Source organism: Acanthochromis polyacanthus, chromosome 11, assembly GCF_021347895.1.
Source record: "Acanthochromis polyacanthus isolate Apoly-LR-REF ecotype Palm Island chromosome 11, KAUST_Apoly_ChrSc, whole genome shotgun sequence".
Lineage (NCBI taxonomy): Eukaryota > Metazoa > Chordata > Actinopteri > Pomacentridae > Acanthochromis > Acanthochromis polyacanthus.
The window spans coordinates 29,784,986-29,795,190 of record NC_067123.1 but is presented as its reverse complement, the minus strand read 5'-3'; the positions used below and the strand labels follow the sequence as shown (position 1 = coordinate 29,795,190).

The window sequence follows — 10,205 nt, the reverse complement described above, 5'->3', positions numbered from 1 at the left end:
ACTCAAGATGTCCAAAAATGTCAAGTGATTACTTTTGCGCAAAGTCATCCCACCTAGATTGTACAGATACCAATTTGATGTCATCATTCCTCGAATCTTATTGAACAATAACAATTACCAATGTTACACAGCAGTGGGGTTATTGACATCCTTATTGCTGTATCCTGCGCACATCAGATCACCAGCAAAAAAAAAAAAATGTTTTTGTTTTCTTGAAGCCAAAACATTAATAGGTTCTGACATCCGACAAGGACTCGGTCGCACAAAAACTCCTGCAGGATCCAGTTCAATTATTTAAACAGGTCTAGAAGGGAATTCTGCGAGGACAGAGAGAGAGAGAGAGAGAGAGAGAGAGAGAGAGAGAGAGAGAGAGAGAGAGAGAGAGAGAGAGAGCCACTGTGTGAAATTGGATATTTTTGAAGCAGCAGAAGGGAGGAAGAGCCTGTGAGTGCGCACCTTTCCTCTAACGATATGAAAAGAAGCAACCTCGGTCAGACACACACGCCCGATGGAGCAGAGATGACAAGAGAGAAGTTACAAAGAGGTTTTTTTTGCTCGACACAAGAGGGGATTTCATTCAGCAGCAGCGACAATACAGCTCCGGCTCCTTCTCATCTATCCACGGCGGGACCGGTGCGTTTTACGCGCATCTTTTTTTCCCCCGGAATATCTGTCGTGGCTACACGGTAGGTTTTTACGCATTCATCTGCGATTTTAGGCAAAAGCCGCGAATTTATTGTTATCCCAGAGCATTGTAATTGATCACAAATCTGACTGAAAAATAGATAATATCTGACGCTTCTTCACCTTTATTTTCCTTTTGGAAGTTTGGAACACCAGAGTAGAAAATGTTGCTTTTTAGAGCATCATCCAGCAAAAACAGCAGCACACACCAGGCCTGTTCTTACTGAGTTCAGGGTTCTCAGTTATTTAGAGTCGAGGATGAACCTGATTGGATATTTTCGGGAGCCTTGTGTGATGTTTTTTTGCTGTTGTGAATCATCAAATGTGAAATCTTCTTTCCAGGTTGTACTTCTTTCTTGTGCAACGTGCGTGCGTCTTAGTGTCTCTGAGTGCTCATTTATGGGAAGAAAAGGAGAGGGGCTGCCACCAGACACTGGAGAGATATTAAATCACCGAGCCATGGAGCTTACCGAAACTGATGGAGTAAGCTAAAGTGTGAGGGATTGCTCCTCACTTTGTCCGCGAGTTCACTTTATCAGGCTCTGTCAGGCAGGCGCTTCCACACCAGATTGAAATAGCCAAGCGGTGCAGCTCGGCGTATAGTCCGCGGATAAACGGATTCTCCTTCACTACTAGGACTAAATTGACTCGCTAGTCCGAGAGGGAGAGTCACACAGACACACATAGACACAGATACACACAGACAACAGAACGGTTGATTTGGTGCTCAAAGTGCGTCCTCATCCCTTTACTGGCGCATGCTGAAATAAAATTGCACCAGGACAGTGATGATGGAAAGGTAGGCATTTTTGCTTCTTTTCACTAACACCGAGACACCGCAGTAAATTGGCATGGGTGAATATTATTGCTGTGATGAGCCAGAAAAATGCAGCCTGAATGAGCAAAGACTTGTGGGGCACTTCTCCCTCTGACCTGCACAGTTCTGATTTCCCTGCAGGAAACCTAAAGCCTTTGGAGGTTGATCACATAACTGCCAGGCATTATTTGTAGTGCTACTAAACCTCTGAAGTCTTCTTGAAAGCGTGAGGATTAGTCTTTCCACAAGATAACCCTACAACGAAAATTGATGCTTTAGAAACCACTGTTAGACACGTTTTCACACTCAGTTTCACCAATGGCTCTTTAAGTCGCTCTGCTGACTCACAGAGGATGGAACCAGCAGCCCTGGCAGGATTAATGCACTCCTCAGTGATAGGACCACACCTGGCTTCATTATGCTGTGGTGAGGTAGGTCTGGTGCCAGTGGGATTCTTCTTTCACCTACAAAGGACCAAACAGGGGGAGCAGAGACATCCCAAAGTGTCCTGTCAGCATCTGCAGGGAAAAGCCAATCCCAGCAGCAGCAGCAGCAGCAGCAGCCATCGAGCCAGCTATCACTCCTGAAACGCAACACCAACTCCAATAGTGCTGAGAAAGCTCAAGAGAGAAGGCACAATGTGCCCTACTGCTCTGCGAGTGTGTATGCACTTAAAATGCATGCACATATGTGTGAATTTGCTCACTGTGTTGCATTCTTTGTGATGGCTTTCGCAGTTATGCAACTCCAACAACTCGAGGGCCCCACTTCAATCAGTTTTCTCCTGCATACTGATGCGAATCACAGATATTCATTTGTTTGCTGTTATCTGAGGTCACTCCCCTGCAGAAGTCTGACTTTACACATTTCGATCTGGAACATTGCTGAGTTTAACAGTCTATTTTCTGTAATGAGTGTAATTATCCAGATGAGTTAATTATTAATAGCATTAGGGTAATTTAGTCTGTTTTTATGTGTCCTGATAACTGGATGCATTCAGTGTTTCACATATCATCTTCACTTTGTCTTTTAAATTCTGATCTTATTTACTACCTATTATCAGCTGCTGCATTTGTGTTTCAGTGCCTGTATATGTGTACATTTTTCAGACCTTTACGTCTCAACCATCAAGGCATTTTCTCCTTTTAATACATCATTCAGAGAGTAAGCTCTTCAAACACTCCAAGCTTGTCATGAATTTATCACAATCCACAGCGTGGATGAATAGTCTGATGCAGGAACACAGAGTAAGACAAGACCAAGGTCAAAGCTTCATTCACTCATAAAGAATTTGATGTTTGTGCAGGTTGGAAGTTGTCTTCATTTCTCCGGGAATTATCACACACTCACATGTACATTGCCTCAAGGACAACCACTCTCACATTCCACTTCATTTAAAATCAATAGTCTGATGGCTTTGAAATGCTTATTTTACAAAGCTACACTGTGAGGAGGAATATCGTTTTTATATTTAAAATTTGGAGTGATTACTCTGTCCATGGAGATTATTTGTGAAGCGGGCTGAGTCACTTAACTGTTACTGGAAGCTGCGCATGTAGAGGCCAAAAGACTGCAATTTCCCTATGTGCTGTTTTAAATAAACCTTCCTGCGGCTTATACCAAGCTTCTTGGTGGAGAAACTTCAAAACCTTAAAGGAGATGATGTGGTTAGTCAACCTTGTTACATATTCCTCTTTTTAAAAAAGAAAAAAAAAAAAACCTGTGCCTTAAAGCAAAATCATTCATTGAAGTCCATTTTTAGGCAACAATAGCTTGTGTGTTTTTGTGGCTCTGAACAAGGCACAACGTGAGCATGTGCATGAGTGTGTGCATGCATGTGTTTGTATCTATATGCACTGGCTGGTGTGTGTGTGTGTGTTTGGGAGCCAGAGCTGCTGGTACAGACTACTACACCATGCATAATCTGGTTGAGGGAGAACAAAGATGTTCTACAAACACTGTTTGTTTGGATCAGGACGATCCAGGCATCCAGAACCCAAGAGAACAGTGGGTCATTCACAAGACACCAAGGGAATGGACCCAGTGGAGGGACCAGGCAAGGTCTCTTTAAAAAGGTTGTGCATCTGTGGAGAATAACAAGGAGAGCGAGGAATAGCAAAGTCTTCTACCATTATGTGCTTTCCATAATAAAATGAAGGGACTGATATAAGGTTAGTGTTCAAAGACATGCCCAGAAAAATACTGAAATCCTTTTATATAGGTGAATATAACTTCTGTGGTAAATTGTCATTGAACCACTAAGCACTATAGATGTGATGGTAAAACTCCATTGCTGTTTTAACAGAACCCAAATAGGTAACCTTGCATTTGAATCATTTTATTTGTTATCCACAGAGCAAACCTCAATGATTCAACATCTATAATTTAAGGTTGTCATTATTAGTTGCCAGTTGGATGTAAGGCTTAAAGAGTAAGTCTATGGTGTGAAATCCTGTGCAGAAATGACGATGCCTGCTGGTTTGTTAGCTCCCTGCTGCTTTGCTTAAAACAATAAAAGAATGGGCACACAGCCTCACACCCAACAAGGCTGCCAGATAAGACTTTCCTTTCTCCTCTTAAGTCAAAGCCTAGACAGCTAACGGATTGTTGCAGAGCTAGACTGCAGCCTCATCGACCTCAAGCCCACAGACACATTTAATGTGTACATGCAAATGATCTATGCACATGAGGTGTTATATTGTTGTGAGTTTTACATTATGGATGGACTCATTGATGGCTTTTAGCTAATGTGATAATGAACAGCCTGAGTAATTGCCATTAGTAATCTGACATCTGTTTTTTTCCCCCAGTTAGGCCCTGCTTCTGTCTTATTATAAGCAAATTTATACAGCAATTTTATTAATGAACATAAACCACAGATGGAGCAGGGGCAAGATAGGGGCACGAGCATTATGTAAAGTTGGGAATCAGTTATGCAGATATTCCTCAAGCGATTTCCTCATGAATGTAAGAATCACACTGTAGTGTGGTCCTCCTGATCCGCCAGCGACAATTCTGCCTCCATATCACACAGTGATCAGAGGAGTCAGACCATTGTTACAGGCTGGCACAATGCACAATTGTGAAGCATCCTTTAGTGTGAACCTTTGAAGGAGGGAGGATCTTTTCAAACGACAAGGTTTTATTTCGCAAAAGGATGCACAGCACGTATCCATTACACTTCGTATCATCATTGTCCTATTTATGGAGAATTTGTGGGACTTATTACTCAAAATCAATACCTCAATTATAACTCCCATTAACTCCACACTGCGTCTGCAGAATTTTCGTCCGGCAAAGTCATTTCAGTACCGTTAAAACCCATTGTTGCTGCCTTAATGAAAGGCAATTCACGTAAACGATTAAATGTAGAATCTGGGTGGCCTCTTTCTCACCACCGCCAAGTTGCCTTGAGCTGTTTCCAGTAGTATGCCATCCATTATTAGTCACTGTTTTTGTCACATGCCCTATGTGAAGGCACTGTGAGTCTGATTACAGAAGGAGCCAGCGCCTGGTGTTGCTTCATGCATTTAATGTAGGCATACTTCAAAAAGATCATTCCCGAGCCTTTCCCGTCTTCTTTCAAGAATTATCTGTGCGAATATATCTGACACCTTTTAAAACTTACAAAGTTCACATTTTCCAAACTTCAAAAACTTCAATCTGACCCCATCACATTTGAAATCCCAGCTGTATTTGATGTTTTTTTTTTTTTTCAGCTGGTGTTCTATTTTACAAGCTTTTTTTTAAAATTCCGAATAGAATAGGGGCTAAATGAATTGAATTTTGCCCCTGGCTTTCTACCGCTTTCTTTTTTGCTTGCTTCGTCCTTCAGCTCCTTTCATCTGTCCTCTGAGTTCATATCCCTGTAGTCTCAAATCTAGGTTGGACCCATTTTCATACACGAAACTAGGCGAGAGAAAGATAGTCATGTAATTGCCGAACCGTACTGCATCACAAAAGCAGAAGTCTGGTTTAACTAGTGAGGCTGATGTAAGCATCTCTGGAAAGGGCTGGGGGGTAAGAGAATAAACCTGACAGGAATACACCCTATCAGAAATTTGGGATAAATGTCACAGGAAAAGGAGCTGTTGATTGTTTTTTTTGTTGTTGTTGTTGTGCCCATTGATGTTCCTTCTGCAGATACGAGGACATGTCTGTGAAGCCATGACATTTTCAGACCTTTGTTTGAGATACACGCAGCTTCGAGTTCACTCAGCTTTGACCTTTTAATGCCTGTTACAGGGCGAACTCCCCGAGAGAGACGAGTTGAAAATGAGAGAGAATAAAAGAGGCTCCGGGGTGGTTTGGGAATTGATTGCATGCCTTCTTTTTCTTTGATGACAAATTGCTTCCCCATGAGGCCAACAAACAGCATAAACATTGGTTTGCTTGCACACGTTTCAAATTTCCTCCCTAAATCACCAAAGCAGATCTTATTTCTTTTCAGTGTGCCACGCACAACTGTCATAATGATTACATTTATTCCCAATGACATGCACCAATACCACCTCAGGGCTTCTATATGAGGACGTTGCAGAGAGATCTTTTTCTGTGGACCCGTGGCACTAGCAGTCATTAACCTTCTAGTCAGGCAATTTGGGCCAGAGGAACGTTTTTCTCTGGATGTTGAGCAGGCTGGATATGAGATGTAGCCAGGAAGGCCGACACCCTCTTCGCAAGGTGAAGAAGGCTATTTTCATTGGCCGTGTGATGAATGTGGTGTCTGTGGAGGTGCATCGCCCTTTTGGCGCTCTCTTTCTTGCTCTCATTCACTGTCCATTAGTATTTTCCTTCATTCGATTACCCTCATTCATTTTCCCCTTGGCTCACTGTTTCATTTTGTGCTCCTGCCCCTCTCTGTCACCCTTTTCCTCTCACTTTAGCCCATCTGCTCCCTCTGTTTCTCACACAGAATCTATTGTAACCGATTTTATCTGCCCTCCCCTTCCACCCTTTCTCCCCAAATTTCCTTCCTCTCCGTCTCCCTGTCTTCCTCTTCACAGTGGATCACCTGTTTGCCGGACAGAGCTGAAGGTGACTCGCTGGCTGGGCCAACGGCTGCAACACAGGACATGGGTCCTGCCTCTCCTCCCCGCTCGTGTCTTGTGTTGCAGCCAGTGGAGCTGCCTGTCTGCCTCTCTGCTCCTCAGTCTGTCCTCCGCTGATGGACGAGCTCCTGGAATAGATGGATCCCATCAACCATGGACCTGCCGACCCAGCCCCTCACTTTACAGCCGGCTTGTGCGTAATTTTGTCATTCTGTGTGGTTTTTAAAATCAATATATTGTCCCCTATCATTGTTCAAAGGCAATAAAGTACTTTGGAGAAAATGCTACTGCTGTTGTATTTTTAACATGAACAGTGGGATGCTGGGATTATTTGTTGAGGATTATAATGGGATGTGCTCAATGTTCCCAGTTTACAGCCAGTACTTGTTTCAGGTCATGTCTCATCAAGCGTGTAGCTGCAGCCCTCAGAGAACAGCTCCCCCGGTGACATTTGCACTGTGAAGTTGGCACCATGGGAGACTGTTATTCTTTTAAAACTACAAACACAAGGCATACCAAATAGGATTTTTAATGAGCCATGTCCTGTATCAAATAAAGCAGCACTTCTGACTTTTCCGGGGAGCAAACATCATGAAGCAATAGCTCCTGACAAGGTCATGCGTGATGTACCTCTGGGTGGAGGCAGGCAGGTGCTGTGGAGACCCGCACAGGCTGTCTGAGCCCTTTAAAATGCCTCTTCAGCTCTTCCCCCATGTTCCAAACGAACAGCATTGAAGACGACGCCACAGAGTGACACGAGATAGCTTTTGTCCTCCTCACAATAACAAGAGGAGAGAGGAGGGAAGTAGAGGACGGAGATGCTGTAGAATGCCTCCCGCTACGAGATGTGACCGTTCACCTTCTGTCGCTTCTCAGAAATCACTATGTGTGTGTATCTATGTACGGAAGAAACAGAAAAAGTAGGGAGACAGTGGGATGAGAATAAGAGCACATCAGGTGCTCTTGTTTTGTACGTTGCATCACTGTAATAATTGTGTGTGTCTGTGTGTGTGCGCTAGAGTCAAGAAAATGAAGCCATTTTCTGACAGGGGTGTCACTTGATTGGAATGTAAATCTGGGTGCGGATGCTTGCTGTTTTCAATCTCACCCCACCCGAATTGTTTACCAGAGGGATTGAAAGGAGGCTGTGTGCTGAATGCCGTGAGCTGATATTGGCTGGCTGTGTTTATCCTGTGTTGGTGCAGATGTCTCAGAAGCAATATTATTTATTTACCACTATATGGCCCCAAGCGTCTTCGAATATATGTGTGACATAACTCCTGGAGTGTTCCATGACCTGATCTTAAGGTCGGCTTAAAGTTGAATAATTCTGAAATGGCACACTAAGATTGGCGTATATCTTTTCGTGGCCTTGGCAACATAAAACTCAAGTATTTCAGGGTAACTTTAGTTTAAAGTTTCCTTTTCTGCTTGGCCTAAATGTTCATAATTGACAAAATCAATGCAAAATGAGCTTAGTGGCATCAGTTTGTTTTGAAGACTATTTTATAGGACTGGTTGTACATCCTAGAAAATATACTGTTTGATATGTGTCTGGTAAATGTCAGGCTACTTCTAGCCACATATCAGCTTCAAACAGGGGCAAACACCAAGTCTGCCCTTGTCCAGGGGTTAGAAAATCCACCAACCAGCATCAGTAAAACTCATTTTTTATATCCTTGTAGAAACAACACTTTTTGTTATACTGACAAGGTGGTATATCCTGGACTATTTCACGTCTGGGAGCTTCTTGTTGGCTCCATTGGTTTTCTGCCCTGGGTACTGATCTCAAAAGGAGATCCAAAGTTTTTTTTCAGAGTAGCTAAACAAAATATGTGTTCATTCATAAGCCTGAAAGTGGTGCCGGTATGTGGATTTTGTCACCATTGGGCAGCGTCAGACTAGCTGTTTCCCTTCTTCTAACACTGCTATCCACAAAGAAAGTTGCACCTAAAACCCAGTGTTAAAAAAGCCCAACCTTGAAGGCACCCAGATAACTAAATGAAACATTTGCATCTTACACCCAGAGAAGTGAGCAGGACAGATCAGTCTGACATCTAACAGATTGCTGGGTCTTAACAAGGATTTGCAGTGCTGCATATTTTTCTACACCAGTGCACTTTGTGTCTGCAATCAGCAGTTACAGATTGAGGGAGAGAGCTATTCACCCTTCCTGCTGCGGTCTAAACTCCCCTTCCAACAGCCTAGTTGGTATGGTAATGCTACAGCAACAATATCAAGTCCAAGAATTTATTCATTTCACAGCGGGAGAAAGATGAGACAGAAACCGAAGGCAGGATCAGGAGTGGGAGGGTCCTGTCACAGGTGCCTTGTCGCTCTGTGTTATATTGGATATTTGCGCAGTGTATGGCACGGCAGGCACCCCCGGCTGAATGTCACGTCACCTGGTGAAGAGACCTGACGTTTGTTTGATGATGACATGAGTTGAAATACAGTCAGAATTGCGCTCTGAGTCGAAGAAAATGAAATTAGGCTGGGAGCGGTAAAGAGACAGAAAGAGCTCCATCACATCTCAGCTATCAGCTCAACTGCATTTATGGGGCTAATGGGCTATTATTTATGTGCAGCTGTTCATACTGCAGTGTAGGTATAGACAAAGGCATAAATGATGGGATGGCTGGCTGCTCATAATCAATTACAGCATGTTAAATGTACTCAAAGACAAAAGAGTGGACAGCAAGGCCTCATAAAGTCAAGCTTGCTCACAGTGATGAAGGATTGCCAATACAGGTCAGGCTCATTTATGAGATGGAGTGTGCGGCAACGTAATCAATTCTTCAGTCTATTCTAGGCGGTGTAGTTCCATTCACACACAACACAAGGTCGTAATGCGTTTTGTGTTTTGGATCGCATTACAAAGGGCGAAGTAGTCAAAGGAAGAGAGACAGAGAATATACGGGCAATAAAAGGAGAGAAAACATACAGAAGAAAGGGCAAAGAGAATGGCAGAGAGCTGCTACTTTATTAATTACGCCGTGCCTTTGCCATTACTTTGCAAAATGTGAGGTACCCACAGCACCTGGACTCCTTCCAAGGACCCTGTGCTTTTAGAGGCTCAATGTGCCAGCACTCCAAGAGGAGACAACACGAGGGGAGGGGCTCTCTTTTTTTTTGAGAAACTTAGCAGTGATAAGAGCTTCTAAAAAGAGACTGGAAAGGAGAAAGTAAAACAGAGAGGGAGAAGAAGCAAAGTATTAAAGCGGAGGAGTTAGAGATGGTAGGAGAGGGACGACGAGATTGGCAGCTGAGAGATAAAGACAGACAAGCAGAGAGGGGAAAGTAGAGGGAGGGAGAGAGAATGGCAAAACAGAGATAGAGAGTGGTGAGGAAGGAAAGGCAGCAGGCTTAGATAAGTAGAGAAAGGGACATAGCTAGAGAGGCAGACCATCCACTCTCTGGGAAAGTGGAGGACAGAGTGGCTGGGGATGATTTATTAAAACTGAGCGAGGCGACACTTCAAGAGACAGCTGCCACTTCTCACTGAGTTTCAGACAGGGTGAGAGACAGTGACACATCCGTCAACAGAAACAAAAACTTTGCCAAAGTGCTCAAAAAAATCCAACTTCTGAACAATGTTTTATTATCTGACGGTGGGTGCCTCTAAGGGTATAGATACCCAGAAGACACGAAGA

The 10,205-nt window shown here is 43.5% G+C and overlaps 1 long non-coding RNA gene across 1 annotated transcript; it reads left to right on the top strand.

Annotated features, from left to right (window-relative positions):
* Window positions 1-338: 338 nt before the first annotated feature.
* Window positions 339-6,839, top strand: LOC110956493 (uncharacterized). Its single transcript, XR_002596047.2, has 2 exons — window positions 339-686; window positions 6,508-6,839. It is a non-coding gene; the product is annotated as an uncharacterized LOC110956493 (long non-coding RNA).
* The last annotated feature ends 3,366 nt before the right edge of the window (window positions 6,840-10,205 follow it).